The sequence below is a fragment of the Mustela nigripes genome, chromosome 1, assembly GCF_022355385.1.
Source record: "Mustela nigripes isolate SB6536 chromosome 1, MUSNIG.SB6536, whole genome shotgun sequence".
Classification (NCBI taxonomy): Eukaryota; Metazoa; Chordata; class Mammalia; order Carnivora; family Mustelidae; genus Mustela; species Mustela nigripes.
In genome coordinates this window covers 16,128,367-16,146,733 of record NC_081557.1, presented here as the reverse complement: position 1 = coordinate 16,146,733, position 18,367 = coordinate 16,128,367, and positions in this window count along the sequence as shown.

Sequence of the window (18,367 nt, the reverse complement as noted above, 5' to 3'; positions counted from 1 at the left end):
CTTAGTGTCATAATCCCCTTTGGAAAGAAACTCTTAGCCATTCTGTTGGAACAGAAGCATATAAACTGAGATTAATCAGTAGAACTAATATGCCTCTTGAACTCTATTTAGTTATTTATAATAGAACTCACCAAAAACAAATTACACAAAGAATAAATAATGAAATGAATAGGGGAAATATCTAAATTATTTTTTTAATATCGGTCATATGATTTTGATCAGCAATTTCCAGGAAGTAAATGGCAAAGACTATAGAAAAAACTAACCTTGCCTACTTAGCTTAGTTTTGGCCAGAATGTCTAAAGCTACAGCCAAGAAATCTTCTAGTGAACTTGGGAAGAACCTGACTTCCAGCTAAACTAGCTCATGATTGAAATTGGAATGCTTGAGAAAATTCCAGGAGTCTGGCTGTGATTTCATTTGAATTTAGGAAATCATTGGGAGCATCGCCACCAAGCTCAAAGAAAGGTTAGTCATCCAGTTTGTGCACTGGGCTCATTTTGTGGTTATGTATGAGTATCTATCCAACATTCCAGAAATAATATTTGGATTTTATTTCTAAGGTTTTTTTTTTTTTTTTTTTTTTTTTTTTTTTTTTTTTTTTTTTTTTTTTGTCATTTGCATTGCTTTGCTTTTGACCAGAACATTTCTGTATAGAAGTTCAGCTAATGTAAGGCACCAACATCCCACTTAGAGATGGGGTTACTAGAGTGTAGCCATAATAGCTAGCTTGGTTCCAGTCCTCTTGGCAGGAAGATGACGTGAAGGCATATGCTATACTGGGAGAAGATGCTACTTCTGCCATTTTTACTCTCTTCTCCACAAATTTCCTGGCAAGAGAAATAGTGCAAGTGAGAAGGAAGAGAAAGAATCCATTACACAGAACTTTTCTCTCTGTCGAGTCTCACATGGTGCAACAGATATATATGTATAATTTCCTACTAAGCTTGCAGGAAGAAATGTTCATTAGGTGAGAAATAGTCTATATATTCTGGGAAATTTCTTGGCAACTCTCACAGAGGTAAGACAAAAGGAATAAAGATCAAAATTGAAAAATTTAACAAGGTGGTAAAGGCTGGTAAATAAAATCAACACCTAAGCCAGATCTGTGGAAAATTAGCTTTCCCTCTCTATCATTGACCCGGCTATTCACAGAAGTGCTCAGGAGTCTTCAAACAAAATCACTAAATGCAAAATCCTGGTTTGATTGAAAAACAACAACAACAACTTCTCAAATTAATGCTATTATAGAGGCCCAGAGAATTTAATGAGACAAGGAAATGAATTTGTGGTATGATGTGACTTAGATTATGGTCAAAAAATACTAAACCTATATAAAAGGTCAATCTCCATGATTATTGGGAAGTGGGTTATGCTAACCTAAAAGCTACAGCCATGAGGAAACTTCAGAATCTCAAGAGGAACATCCCAGTCATTTCTTTTGCTTAAATTTCATAGCTCTCAGTTATTCAGACATTTGTGGTTTTGTGTTTTTGTCTTTGGACCACAATATCCTTGTACTAACCTTTGCCTGTTCACTCTGAGATATACCGAGCTGATGGATAAATAGTCTGCTTCTTAGCTTTCTTACTCTTTCCAAAAATAACCACATAACAACCTCCCGATTTTTCCCTAATTTTAAAAAATACATGAGACTTTCAGATGTGTGATGAGGGCAAAAATGTCATTTTTGAATTGCCACAAAATTTTCCAGAGAACGAAATAAGATACTAATCAACAATGTGAAAATGATACTCTCAATAAAACTTGATGGCAGAAAATCCTGATGAACTTTACAACATGGGTGCTATGACAATCCTGAGATCAGGAGTCATCGAGTAGGCATCAGTGGGGAGGGGCAAAAAAGGTAGAAGAAATTAAAAAATAGAACAGATTCTCACATCCTAAAATAAAGGGTTGTTTCTACCTGTTTTGAGTAAAACCTTGAGTGGGTTGCATGAAAGTCAGTCAGTGAAATTGGGAAATTCCCATGCAGATTCTGAATTGCTGGTGAGTATGAACATGAGAATTTAAAAAATTGTATGCATGCATATATGAAAATATATAGAAGAGTTTATAGGACTGTGCTGGTATAAGTTCTTATGACCCTCTGAAGTATCCATCAGATACTCTCTTAAAATGATAGAGCCTACTTATGAGGGAATATACTGAAAATAGAAAACAAATTGAGCATGAAAAGAACACTAGGTCAAGAGAAATAGAAGTTGAGGTTGTGGGGGTTAGCAGATACATAAATTTCTGTTAGCAAGAAAACTCAAAACCCTAGACAAGAGAAAAAATATAAATAGAGTAATTTCAACATTGACACATTAATATGTAAATGAGCTTCATAAACCCTCCAAAACAAAAGCCAAAAGAATGTCCTGAGTGTAGATTTTTTTTCACAGGGGTAATTTTCTAAACCCTCAAGGATCAAAGAGTCCTTGTGATCTTAAGACTCCTTCAGAGCATGAAAAAAGAAAACTTCAAAGATGCCTTTTATGAAGTGAATATAACATTGTTATCAAATCCTAATAAACATGTATTTGAAAAATAAAACTACAAATAAATACTAATTATGAATATCAATATGAAAATGTAAAATACAGTGTAGCAAATAGCTTACAACAGTGAACAAGAAAATATATCATAATCCACTGAGAATCTTCTCAAGAATGCAAGTATGAAAAGAGAAGGCAAGTTGGTTCAATGAAGGCTTCTATTATTATAATTTATCATAGTAATATATTTAAGAAGAAAAATATAGATGATGAAAGGGCTTTTGACATAAAACACATTCATATTATAAAATAGTAAATAGAAACTTCTAAAATAGATTTAAAATTATATATTATTTCAGTTAATACATATTAGTAACATTTCTTCTATAAAGTTAGAGGGAAAAAAAGGATACCCAGTATTGCTCCTACTATTGAACAAATGGTCAGTGTGTTTACATAAGAGAGAGCAATACTAAACTGAGGAAATAGAAAGGAAGAAGCAAAACTATATTTATTTCAGCTGCTATGATTGTGTATGTGTGTGTGTATGTGTGTGTGTAAAAATGTCCAAGAATATCAAATGAAAAGTTACAAGTGGTAGTAGAATTGGAAGAATTAATAAAGGAGAGGAATAATATTCCATGTATAGGAGGCTAAAAGTAAACATTTTATATTTAAGAAAAAAGTTACAAGATAAAACAAAGAGGACCTATTTATGATATCAATAAAATAGAAAATATCTACCATAAAATTCACATGAAGTTTGCAAATGGTATATGAAGAGAGTACTAAAACAATTCTAAAAGTTACAAAACAGAACTGAACAAATGAAGTTATCACACATTTTTGGATAGAGAGATTCAAAATGATGATGCCAATTCTACTTAATGTACAATTAATTATATGTAATTCATATCAAATAATCAACATTTTCCTCTCAAAGGTGGGCAAACTGGTTATTAATTCTCATGGAAAATACAAATAAGACTGAAGAGCAAGAAAATGATAAAAAGGCAAAATATTAGGGTACTGCCCAAATGCAGTGTTAAAATATGAAGTTAGTATAACTTAATCCCTGTGATACCAGTGATTGAATAGATAGAATAATGCAAAGAAAAGGATATACAGAAAGAGACATGCATGTACAGAGAAATTTGGTATATGGTAAAACTAGAATCTCAAATCATGTGATGAGTGGTTGCTTTCATAAGGTAATGGATAATTGAGAAGCCATTTGGAAAATTTACAGAATGTTAACTGAACTTCATATTGCATAATAGAATACAGATTGGAGATTTAAATGTGGAAATGAAGCACTAGACCTACTAGAAAGAATATGGATGATTTCCATCATAGTCTTGGATTTGTGGGAACCTCCATATAATCTAAAATACAGAATCAAGAAGAGAAACAATAAATTTGAATAAAATTTTAAAACATGCAAGGACATTTATACTATAAGCAGAATTAAGAGACAAGAGATAAAAAGAGCTGAGGGAAGATATTGGCAATTTATACACCAAGACAAATCTCCTTAATGCTGTTATTATCTAGAAGACAAAATTTGCTTAATAGAGACAAGCTAAATATATGTGAGAAGGTACTTCACAAAGGAGGAAAGGAATATCCTTTAACATATGAAATGACCTTATGAATCCGATAAATTCAAATTGCATGAAAAACAACTTTCACTTATCAAAAATCTAAATATTTAGCAGTGGCAAAATTGCATACTATATTATACATACTCATTTGTGTTAGCCATAAACATATTGATTATTAGTTTCCTGGAGTTCTGTAACAAATTACCACAAACTGGGTAACTTAAAATAACAGAAATCTATTCTCTCAAAGTTGGAGGCCAGAATCCTGAAGTACAGATGTCAGGAATGTTGATTTCTTCTGAAGTTTCTGAGAGAGAATCTGTTCTATGCCTCTCACGTAGATTCTTATGGTTGCTGAAAATATTTGGGGTGCCTGAGTGGCTCAGAGGGTTAAGCCTCTGCCTTCAGCTCAGGTCATGGTTTCAGGGTCCTGGGATTCAGCCCCGCATCAGGCTCTCTCTCGGTGGGGAGCCTGCTTCCCCCATCTCTCTGCCTGCCTCTGTCCAACTTGTGATCTCTCTCTCTCTGTCAAATGAATAAATAAAATCTTAAATAATAATAATTTTAAAAAAGAATATTTGGCATCCGTTGCCTTGTAGATGCACAGTGCCTATACATATGTTCATCTCCATTTGATGTTCTCCCCATGGTCTATATCTGTGTCCAAACTTTTCCAATAACACCAGTTATTGGAGGTGGTGGTCACATTAATGGAGTATGGTAGTATCTTAATTATATCTGCAAATACTCTGTTTCCATAAAAGATCATATTCTGTGCTTCTGGGTAGATATAACTTGAGGGGAAGGGCATTATTAACTCAAGATAAGATGATAAGTGAATAGATACATGAAATTATATTTTTATTAACATCATTATGAGTTCTTTGCACCTTTACTTTTTTTCTTTTTTAATGGAAAATACTGTTTGGGAGAAGCCAAAATAAGTGGTAATTCATTCAAGCATATTTGTTTTCCTTGAACCATACAAAAACAATGTTAGGACATTGCCTAATAGTATCTCATGCAATATTGTGAGTTGCTTATTACCATTGTTAATTGAGTGGCCAATCAAAATCGATGCTCTCATATTTGCTTTGGACTGAAATTTAAAATTAAATTCATGTTGTAGATAGAAAATTTACACTGAAATAAATTTCTTGAGAATGAATTGTTGTAATTTAGCTACAAGGAAAAGGTCAAAATCCTATAGCTTGTCCTAACTGTAACAGTCATGATGCTTTAGAACTTGAGTAACTGAATATCCCACTAACATAACTAGCATACACATTTTGTCATTTCACACACTGTCAGGACATAGATGTTTCCATGTACTCAAACTCCCTACCCTCCTGCAGTACTAATGTAGCCCACGGAATCTGGGGGCCCACTACTTTTCTACCCTGACATATTTTGTATCTTGTAAATGGCTTCAAGAATTCCAGACATAAAAAATATATATATGTTTATAAAAAATAAAAAAATTAAAAAAAATGAATTCCAGACATAATATTGTCATAAAGGATCATTTCAACTAGGAAGAAATGGATGAAGTAATTGCACGTTTTACATGCCAAATATCCTTTTTTTTTTTTAAGATTTTATTTATTTATTTGACAGACAGAGATCACAAGTAGGCAGAGAGGCAGGCAGAGAGGAAGGAAATCAGGCTCCCTGCTGAGCAGAGATCCTGATGAGGGGCTAGATCCCAGGACCCTGGTATTAAGACCTGAGCCACTAGGCGCCCCCATTATCTTATTTTTTTTTTTTTAATGGAGAATTGAATTTTTCAAAGAAACATCTGAGTAGATTTCCTTTGTATGGCACTGAACAGAAGTGCACCACCTGTCTGTCCCTGAATAAATCTCTGGAAATAAAAATACACCACTTTGACTTTCTTATGTCATAGATGGCATGGCCAACAAATGTGAGATTCTATAAGAAAAAACAGTGAGGGTGGTAGTTGTTAGGTAACCCACCATCTAGAATGGGGGGGGGGTATCTTTCATTCTAACACACAGTTTTCTGTCTAATAATGATGATTTTTATTTTCTCAAAGATTTCAGAGCAAATCATATTCAATCACAGAGAGAAGAGTTAAGTGTCTATATTTCTCTGTTGGGCTATAAAGTTTAAAACTCCACAAACTGGGAAAATGTATTTTTCAAACATGCCTTCAGAATATAGTTGAAATCCACTAGAATGTGAGCTTTAGAAGTCAAGAGATTTTTGTCACTTTTGTTCAGTGATGTACCCCAATGCCTAGCACGGTACCTGGCATATAGTACTTGTACAGTGACTATTTGCTGATTATGCTGAATAACTGAATGGGTATTTCACATATGGAGAAGGAAGTAAAAAAAAAAAATAGAGCTTTAGGATTTGAAGAAAAAATCTTGCCACGTGCATTTCTCATGATCTTAATGTAGATGTATGGGAATACTTGGCTATGTTTTGCTCCCCTAACCTGTTATGCTTTAGTCTCAAAACAAAAAACACAAAACTCACCCCGAGAAGGATGTGGCATCTCTGCTGTATTCTTAAAGCATTTCCTTCTCTGGGTGGGTAGACTGAGATGAGAGTATGCCAGGGAAGATGCTGGGAATAAAAACATCTTTAATATGCATTTGACTCATGTTTTTTCCTCCCTCTCACCACATAGTCTCACTAAGGGGTTCTTTTTATGTATTATTTATATCAGCTGTGTCATATTTTTAAACATATGAGACAACCTGATAGCTCCTTTGGGAAAGTTAGACTGAGCATAGGGTTTTCCGTTTTGAAAAGTAGTGAAAGACCCTAGACATTAACTAAAAAATAAAAATAAACATAAACATAAAAAGTATCATACTGAAATCAGTTTGCCAGTTCTAGGCCTGCTCATTCATTAGGGAACCAGAGACATTTCTCCTGGATTTTCTGATGTATAATAAAAATGTAAAAATTGGTATGAAACTTTAATTTTGCATGTTGGGAATTGAAAACCCAAAGCAAAAATGGCTGCTGTTGTGTTGAGGTTTTCCTTATTGTGGCTTCTCCTGTTGTGACTATTTCTATCATGACTATCGATAATTTTAAAAAGTCTTTGAGTATATTTTTAAATAAAAATAATCATCAGCAGCATGTTGGCCTGTCTCTGGGGATATATGCAAGGAGAGAGTTAACAGTGTGTGAGCATAGGCAAAAAATCGAAGAAGCTATTCAGGAATCCAGCAATCTGTTTTAACATTGACAAAGTAAAGAGCACGACACCGAGTTTGTATTCTGAGAAAGGTTTTTTGTTTTTTAAAGATTTTATTTATTTATTTGAGAGAGAGAGAGAGAGAGCATGAGCGAGGAGAAGGTCAGAGGGAGAAGCAGACTTCCTGTGGAGCTGGGAGCCCAATGCGGGACTCCAGGACTCCAGGATCATGACCCCAGCCGAAGGCAGTCGTCCAACCAACTGAGCCATCCAGGCATCCCTCTGAGAAAGGTTTTTAACTGCAGAGATGAAAACAAGAATTAAATAATGCAGGCAGATTGTTGATTACTAAAAGCTGTAGTTGGAGTAAGTCTAGGCGGGACAGAAATCCTTATGCTACCACTTTCAGAACAATATGGTGGTGTTGGGGGAGTCATCCTCAGAGAGCAAGGAAAGGCATGGGGCCACTGGTTAAAAAATGGAGCTACCAGCCAAAATTATCTAGTGATTTATAGAGTATAGCAAAGTGGCAGGACATGTTAATGCCAAATCCATTGCAGCTATTATAAATACAGGAATAATTCATGTTTTCTAACCTATTAAATATGAGTGTTGTGAAATTTAGAAGCCTCCAGCATCTATTTTTAGTTCACCAATTAATTCTTCCAGTAAAAAGAGAATTTTAAAAATTAAGATCTTCAATATGAGCTTATTTTCTATCCTTATTGCACCACAGGGTAGCCACAAACCACATGTGGCACTTACATTTAAATTTACATGACTCAAAATTGAACAAAATTTAAAATTTAATTATACAGTTCCACTAGCCATATTTTAAGTGCTAAACAGTCGTATGTGGGCTGTCACACTATCGGATAGTGTAGATACACAACATTTTCATAATCATGGAAAGTTCTACTGAATAGTCCTGCATGCAAACAATAAGTAAATGCTAAATCATGCATAGTGATGGATTTCTAAATAAAATACCTTTAAAACATTATTCTAAGGGATATTAGGGTGAGGATAATATTCTTGGAGTAAGCAGTGAACCTTTCTAGTAAATGAGGACCACTTCTACTTTTTTGTAACTAGCACCAAATGAATTGGGGTTCTCTGCTCTCTGAATATACTTTCATTTCTTTTCCTCATAGTAGACTCTATGGATTCACAAAGAGGTTTATTATCTTGAATACTATCCTGAATGCTGATCCAAACTTCAATTTCCTGATGAAAAAGTTCTACCCTACCCACGTCTCTACACCCTCATTTTCTCCAGCAATTTTCTCTATCTAATCTTTGTTAGGTCTTCTATAGACTTGGCCTCATTGGGTTTGCCTCCCTTTTTTTACTCCTATATTTCAGAAACTATTCACTGCAGGCAAATTTCTATTCTCTTTCACTGCCTAATCCTGATTTTTTATAAAAACAAGTCTATGCATACTTATGACACAGAGAAGTAAATTAGTTGTATCATTAAGTATTATTGAATGACAACTGTAGAGTAGCCATCATAATATAATATCCTCCATTCCAATCAATGCTGAAGAAAACCATAAAGTCTTAAGAATAAACATTTTCACTTAAATGTTCCCTAGCCTCATGCATTGTACTAAATTCTCTCATCTAAATTATAATGATATGTATTATAAATACACTAAATTTTGTGGTCATTCCATATTGTTCCACATAATATCTGAGTTCTTGACTGGCCACATATTATTTTCAAAACTTAATTTAATACTATAAGGGACTACCTTTGTGACTTGTGCAGCTCCTCACATGGTATCTTGTAACCATAAACATACTTTGCTTTAATTTTTTTTTATTGTTAATAAAGTTGGGTTTGGTTTACCATGAATATATCTCATGCTACCAAACAACAAAAAATTCTCTTGATGTTTAATTACAAACTGTGACAGTACCTACATGTGGGGAAATATTTAAGATTTTCTTGGGGTGTAAATGCTCATAACTTTCCCTAACCAAACAGAGAGCTGTTGGCTGACACACAGGCAGCTCATGTCTGATGGCAGCTATCTCTCTTCCATCCATTTTCCTGCATCTCCAGAATCATCAGTGCATTGCTGGTCTAGTAGCTTAAACTCCTATCAAATGAAACATGCTTGCTAGTCTCTAATTATGGAGAGTGCACCAGTTCACACATCATTAAGTGATGATATTGAAGTCTTCCAAAATCTCTGGAGAATGGTGGCATGAATGAAGGGAGACTATACCTTTTCATTGCAAACACTCCATTCCCTAAATACTGAAATATCAGTATTTCCCTATATAATAATCATTTCATCCTTGCCAGTCCTTCATTTATGCTAATGGAACAAGCATAATAAGGTTAGGAGAAAGGTAGGTTGGATAGTTGTTAGTACAGTCTGTTCTCTATGTCAGATACCTTTTTGTGGGATTCCTGTTGGGAGAAATGGAGCAGGCAGAATTTGAAGATGGTTCCTGCTATATTACAACCTTCATTGTGTTATGTTACATAGCAAAAGGGATTTTGCAGATATAATTGAGGCTCTCAATTGATGTTAAGACACAGAGCTTATCTGGTAGATTTAATGTACTCACATGAGCCTTTTAATAGCACAGTATTCTCTGACTAGTAACAGAAGAGAAAGTCGGAGAGATTTGAAGCATGAGGGATTTGATGGGGTGGAGATTTTCCCTTGCTGGTGAGGCTACGAGGCAAGGATCTAAGGAGAAGTGATAACATCCAAGGGCAGTCCCAGCAAGATATCAGGACTTAAGCCCTATAAGCCCAAGTAATTGAATCCTGCCAATAATTGGAACAAGCTTCACAGCAAATTCTTCCTCAGAGCTGAGAGTTTCCAATAAAAACCCAGCCTAGCCAATACCTTGATTTTGACTTTCTGAACTCCTAGACAAGAGAACGCAGTCCAGACACCTGATCCACAGAATTGTGAGCTAATAAATGGGTATTGTTTTAAGCCACTGAGTTTGTGATAATTTGTCATACAGCAATAGACAAGTGATATAATATTAATATACAATATTGTTACCACTATTCCTATGAATAGCAAACTCACAGATTGTGCTTTTTTAATATCAGGTGCTCTTCTAAATACCTCACAGACATTAATTAGTGCTCATAAAAACATACAGAAAAGCTACTATTATTTTTCTAAGTAGAGATGAAGAAGAAACTGAGGTATATGGATATTAACTAACTTACCAAAATCATAAAGGTAATAAGCGATAGGTCTTATCTTGAAATTGAGGCTCTCTGACTACAGTTGTCACATTCTAAATTACACATTAACATTTTTACAATATCATTGCATCCACAGACATTATATTTATTTAAGACTATTTTTATACTCCCAGATGTTTGGTTGTGATCCTGACTGAATTCATTCATTTAGCAAATATTTGTACAGTGATTTGATTGCTAATAAACAGAGAGCAAAAGAGCCTTCAAAGCATCAAATATAAATTGTTTAACAAAACCAGCCCAGATATTATCCTGGTCAAATTTGAAATCTAATGAAGGAAAGAAATAGTGTGTAAATCAATTGATATTCCAACATACATTTTTGTGAGTGTTGAAGTTGCTTGCTCAGTATCCCAAATCAACTTCTTTTTTACCCATTACTCACTAAAATGTTTCGTTATTATTTTCTTTTTTTCTTTCTTTTTAATATTTTATTTATTTACTGGAAAGAGAGCAAGAGCAAGAGTGAGAGTGAGAGAGAGAACACAAAGAGAGGGAGAAGCAGACTCCCCCCTGAGCAAGGAGTCCAATGCAGAGCTAGATCCCAAGACCCTGAAATCCTAACCTGAGTCAAAGGCAGTCACATAACTGACTGAGTCACCCAGGCATCCCTCTTTTATCTTTTTCAAAGAGTTGTCTGTTGTGATTGTTTTGCTTTACCTTTGATTTGCTCATTATTGAATTCTTAGTCACTAAAAGAAGACCTGGGATATAGAATAGTAAATAGTTTTAGAAATAAATAATTATATGAATATATACATGAATTACCTCTTACTCTACTGGTTAGGTAAAAAATAGTATTTTTATAAGCCCTGTCTTCATGGAGAAGGCATATATTTCCACAGTAGAAATAATAATCTTTAAAATCGGAAAAATTTTGACATGGTCTACTTTTAATAACTTATAAAAGATGGTAAAATATCAGTATTTCTGGTGCAAAATATCAGTATTTCTGGTGAATGACAGAAAAGCTTAAATATGAAGGAAGAAAGGGAGGAAGAGAAGGAGGAAGAGAAGGATAGATGAATACAGAAGAGCTATAGAAATGAGTAACAACCAAATTCCAGAGATGGACAGACATTCAATAGGTAACCAGAGATGAGAGACCACATTAAAATCTGGGTTTGGATGTTGGATGAGTAAGCGTGTTCTGGGTAGGTAAATTTTTCTGCGAATAGAAGAAACCAGCTGAATGTAGAATACCACAGGTAGACTAGTGTGGCAGACCTAAATCTAGGTGTTTATAAACCATAGAGCTAGTCTTCTTTGCAAAAGGGAGCTTGGGAGTGGGGGGTGTGGAATAGAAAGCAGAAGAAGATCCTGAGTTTCACAGTGCTTATATCCAAAACACTGCTGGAGGAAAGAGCTTGAAACCACCTGCAGGATATAAACAGAGTAAAATTGATAATAATTAAAGTTCTAATTGAGACCTGACCCACTTCAAATTTTGATCAGAAGGAGGAATAAAACAAACCCTCATCCTTGCTGATAGGGAAAGAACAGGTCTTTTTCTGGGGGAATATTATCATCTACTTCAGTTTCTACCGCTCTTTGAGTATAAAATGTGCAGGACAAAATATAAAAACTATGGCGTGTACAAAGGATCAGAAAAATGTAGCCCATTAAAAAAAAATAGTGATTGGTAGGACAGACCTATATATGACTTCTGTTGACTTTAGAAAACAAGGATTCTAAAATCACTTCAAATATTTAGACATTTAATGAATGAAGGGAGAGAGGTGGAAAGATGAAGTAATAAGGCAGAAAAATGAAACTGTAAGTAAAATTAATTTCTAGGACAGAAAACTTAATGACTATACTGGAGAATTAATTGGATGAAATCAACAGCATAAGTGACAGAGGATAGGTAAAGTCTGACTGAGAACAAGTCAATGAGAATTTCCCAGACTGAACAGAAAGGAAGAAAAGAACCCTTTCTAAGTCTTTGGTGTCTTTAGTGATACCAACCTTGCATTCTGGATACTGGTAATTTTTGTTCCTTTCTTTTTCTTGGTTAATCTGCATAGAGCTATATTAAGTTTGTAGATCTTTTAGAAGAAACTGCTTTGGATTTTATTGATTTTTTTTTCTCTATTGCTTTTCTGTTTTTATTTTCATTATTTATGCTTTTTTTGTTTTTTATCATCTCATTTCTTTACACTTAATTATCTCTCTCTATAAATATATAATATATAAATATTTTTTATTTTATAATATATAATCTATAATAAAATTATATGTAATATAAATTATATAAAATATATGTTAATGTGTGTGTGTGTGTATGTGTGTGTGTAAGGTGCAAACTTAGAATATTGATTGAGACCTTTCTTCTTTTCTGATATGGGTATGTAGTGAGAAAAAATTCTGCCTAAGCTCTGCTTTAACTGCATTTCACACATTTGATATACATTCATTTCCATGTCGTCCAAAATATTTTCTAATTTCTCTTGGGGCTTCCTCTTTGACATATATGTTATTTAGAAATGTGCTTAATATCCTGTTTGAGTATTGTAGAGGTATATTTCTATTATTGATTTCTAGTTAAATTTGATTATGGTCAGAGTGACATACTTTAATTGATTTGTTTGTTTTTAGTTTGCTGAGATTTTTTTACGGTCTATTATATGATCGACTTTGGTGAATGTTTTACGTGCCTTTGAAAGAATATGTATTCACCGGTTGTTGGTCAGATGTTTTAATATGCACCATAATTCAAAGTCAGTTGATAGTGTTATCCAGCTCTATTTTATCCTACATTTTATAGCTACTTTTCCTACCAATTGCAGAGAAAGGAGGGCTGAAACTTTCTGTAATTTCAGATTTGTTTATAATCCCTCCTGTTTGTATTAGCAGTTAGGTCATGTATATTTTATGTAGTTATTGATAATGATATTGATATAGGTTTGCCATTTGTTTTCTGTTTGTCCTTCCCCCACACCCCATTCACCATTTTGTTCTTTCTTTGGGACCGTTTTAATTTTTAATTCTGCATTTAATACACCCCATTGCTTTTTGCTGTGTGTTTTTGTTTCTTTTTTGTTGTTACTCTAAGGTTTACACTATGCACACCTAACCTATAATCTACTTAGAGTTATCATTCCTTCTTCGAAGAAAATACATAGGCCTTTTATATCAGTCTCTTTACCTTCTCTACTCAACTTTTGTTTTCATGTATATTACATTGTATACCTCAAAGCCAGCCAGAAAAACATCACTTTTTGCTTTCAACAGTCATACGTATTTTAAGGAATTTATGAGACAACAGGCAGTCTTTTGCATTTTTCCAGGCTTTTATGTGTATGGTGAATCGTTACCCTTTCTCTTGCTACTCTTTCATTCATGAAAATCCATGTTACCCTCTGGAACCATTTCCCTTCATCCTAAGAATTTCCTTTATTTATTATAAAGCAGACACACTGGTGACAAATTCTTTTAGTTTTCTTTAATTGAAAATGCCTCTATTTTTTTTTTCCTTCATTCCTTAACTGTGTTTACTTGGTACAAAATGTGTTGATGTTTGTTTTCTATCAGTGCTTGAAAGATACGGCCCTATGGTCTCCTATCTTCTAGGTTGCTGATGTAAAATCTGTATTTATTCAGTCACATTCCTGTTTATAGCATTTATATTTTTACCCTGGAGGCTTACAACATCTTTTTATTCACTTTTGGCTTTCTAATGCTTTTGTTTGATATATCTTGGTGCGCTTTTGAGTTTATCCTCTTAGGAGTTTGCTGAGCTTCTGAAATTTGTAATGTATGTCTTTCAACAATTTGGGGATGTTCCCAGCCATTATTTCTTCAAATCCTTTTTCTGCACCAGTCTCTTTCTCCTCTCCTTCTGGGACTCAAGTGACACCAATGTCAGATCTTTTGACATTATGGTACAAATCTCTGTGGTTTTGTTTAATATGTTTTAGTTTTTTCTTTTCTCCCTGTTCTTCAGATGGAATGATTACTATTGGTTTATTTTCTTTTCTTTGTCATCTTTATTCTGGTATTAATGCCCTAGTTATACTTCATATATTTTAGGTTTCAGATCTATAATTTCCATTTTGTTCTCTTGTGTAGTGTCTATTCAGTACAAAATATCTTTTCAGCATTTATCTTTCCATTTATGTCAAAGGCATTCATTCAACTTTACCTCATGAAGTACATTATGAAGGCTAGTTTCAAGTTTTGATTTTTGAGCAGGGAGCCTGGTGCTGAGCTCAGTCCCAGGAAGTTCAGTTTTTGAGCAAGGAGCCCAACGGGGTGCTCGATCCCAGGACCCTGACATCATGACCTGAGCTGAAGGCAGACACTTAACTACCTGAGCAACCCAGGTGCCCCTATTTTAAAGTTTTTAATCTGATAATCCAAACAGCTGGATAATTGTGAGGTTTTTTTTTTTTTCTTTAAATATTTTATTTACTTGAGAAAGAGAGAGAGAGAGTGAGCATGAGTGGTGGGGAGAGGGAGAAGCCGACTCCCCACTGAACAGGGAGCCTGATGTGGATCTTGATCCAGGACCCTCTCAGAGATCATGACCTGAGCCAAAGGCAGATGCTTAACTCACTGAGCCACCCAGGTATCCCAGGGGTTGACTTTTTTTTTTTTTTTAAGGAAATTGGATTCAATGAATTGATTAGATTTATTTAACTTTCCAGATGCCCTTTCTTCTTTGTGTGTGAAGTAATTCTGAATGGTATCCTGGGAATGTTAAATATATTGTGAGATTCTGGAGCCTGAAAAAATATTTTTAGAATATACTGATTTGTTCATTCTAGCAGGCAGTCAACTCAGTTAGGTTCCGTTCACAAGTAATGTGAGCAGTGATTCCAGTCCCAGTTTGGTTTTCAAGCACCATGCTTGGCTGTCTGGGTTCACCATACACATAGGACACTCCAGGGTTAGTCTGAGACATGGGTGGAGCATTCTGTCATGGTTTTCTTCTCATAGCCTTTGTGATATTTCCTCTGTTTTCCTACATGTATGCACAGTTCGTATGTAAACCTTAGACTTGTGTTAGATCTTACATGGTGTTAGAGGATCCTCATGTTCAGCTCTCTTCACTCAGGGATTTCTCCATACCCCACAGATCCCAAAGACTTATTTTTGTGGTTTATGAGTAAAATATTTTGGTTTTGTTTGTTTTGCTTTCAGACTATTTATTCGGCTCTTTTTCTAGTCCTTTAGCCAGGAAAAAAAAAAAAAAGATTTTTCTTAGAGTTTTTGTTTTCTGTGACTTATTTAAAGTTTGTTACTTGGGCCAACATTGGGACAAAGCCAAAAAATAAAGGAGAAGAAAGGAAATAAAAAGGAAGCTCCCACACAGAACAGTTTATTCTTCAAAAGCTAATTTCTCTCCCAAATCTCTCCACTGTTCTTTATTCGTCAGTGTTCTCATGTAGTTGCTTTTGAAAAATGCCCCACAATTTTAGTTGAGATCAGTGGGAGAGATGGATTTATATCGAGTTATTCGATCTTAGCTGGTCCTGGAATGCTCTCCTGAATTTTTAATGCTAGTCCTTGTATTTCTGTCTGGAAGCTCTGTTTTGGCTTATTTTTAAATCTTACTCTGTCATTTTTATACTTTCATGATCCCTTTAGATAATGTTAAAGTTTGTCACCTACTTTTAGAAAGGAACAAAGTCAATTTGCTAAAAGACCCAATTATCTATGCTGCTTTCTTCTTGTTAGTCTTAGTTCCAGTTCATATCCAAGTTATTTTCCCTGGTGTGCCGATAGATATTCGGCTGCCTTGTGGTCTGTTTGAAAATGATATTTCAGCAACTGGAATACACTCAGATGAAGTTCAAGGTTTGACAGTCACTGGCCTACCTACTTCTTGTGTGACTATGTAACCAATTATGTGAAGGTTATCTAGGAAGGTTTCTGCCACCTCACTCCTCCAGACTTTTCTTCCCTTTTCCATCATATTCTGTGCCCAGTAACAGCATCATTTACTGCAGTTTCACAGTTGAAGTTAGAATGTGGGAAACAAGCCTTGAGCTGGTCTGCCTCCATCCCAACAGGTACAACATCCTGGGCTTTCCTATGAAAGTGGGAAAGATCTCCCAGAACAACACCTACTTTGCTTGGGTACTGGGTTTTGATCTTTCCTCTCTAGCTCACATATGTGTATTGTAGAGATGGAGGTATTCAGAATGAAAGTGACTTTTCTGTCTGTTACTCCACCTACCTCTTTAGTCAAACTTTGAGTACAAACTCAGCCTACATGTTTCTTGTTCTCTTTTTGTATCTTTAATATGTGTTTATTAATCCAACATTTTAATTATTCACAGCAGGTTTAAAAACTAGCTGTCCACCAAAGTAAACTAGAACTCTTTCAACCAAGGCTGTTTAGGGACAGATTTAATTTGTTAGAATACTCAAGGCCCATCAGTACCCATCACCTGTATGAAGTATCCCTCCCTTGGGGCATGACAGAATCATTTAATAATTTATACTCAAGAAAACATCTCTTTTCATTATAGAAACTATGTTTAACTAAGAAAAAAATACAGTGTGAAAAAATTACGCCAAAATTCTGAGTATATAAATCCTATACCTCTGAAAGTGTGTGCCAAAAATAGGTTTTTATTTCTTTTTCCAGCTTTGAATTGCTCTCTTTTGATTCACATTCCTCAATGATAATTTAATATTCAGCTTAAAGTATAATTTGCTAATAAGTACTAAAGTCAAGACTACAATTGTTAGTGAGGTCTATTACTGAGGACGTATTAAATCAAGTGAGAAGGGAAACAAATTAATGAATCTAATTGTTCTCCACTCCAGGCAGTAATGTTCAGAGGTTAACAAATCAAGCAAGATTTTCACAGAGAGACTGAAAAAAAGGGGGCTTTTAAAATAGTCACAAGTATGATGATATGTGACATCTTCAGAACCCAGGGGCCACATTCAATTAATAGAAGACCTTCTCAGAGCTCATCATGTACTAGAGTCTTAGTTTTCATTTCTGTCAAGAGACTCTGATGCCATACTTACAGTTTTATGGCTTAAAATCTTTGCTACTGCCCATATTCATTTATTACAAACTTTATTAACATACACATTCCCAAATGGTCTCTAATTTAGTTGCCATTAATTAACAACAAGATTAACCGAAGGGCATATTAGAAAACAAAGAGTGTGCTAAGTTCTATAACCAGAGACAATAGGAATTTACAATGAGAGCTTTTCAAAAAGACCACGACACGAGTAGCAAAGTACAAATAGACCAATGGTCATTATCTAACAAATTAGATACTAAAAATGACAACTGTTAAAGTCCATTTTAGAATTAAAAAATACTAATCCACTTCATATAAATTTTTTAAATGCCTGTTTGGTTAGATCTAAAATATATTTACTATTTACTAAATAATTTATGAATAATTTTAAAAGAAAAATTGAGTTCCTCATTGATTACTTTATGATGTGTGCAATAAAGTGCACAGGGGGAAATATAAAGTGCCTGGGTAGAAAGAAAGGCATATGGACTGAAGGAAGACAGTATCGGCAAGATGCATAAATATTAAAATTTTTAGATTTCAGTGTACAACAGATATTTTTATTTTAATTGATGTTGTATATAGTTTTTAGTTCAATGATTTTAATAATATTTCAGATGAAGTTTATATAGATCATCAAATATGTTGTTATTAAACTGTCAAATCATTTTATTTTATTTATTTTTTTAAACAACCCAAACCATTTTACTTTATTTATTTAATTTTTTTTTAAAATTTTTTTTTTTATAAACATATATTTTTATCCCCAGGGGTACAGGTCTGTGAATCACCAGGTTTACACACTTCACAGCACTCACCAAATCACATACCCTCCCCAA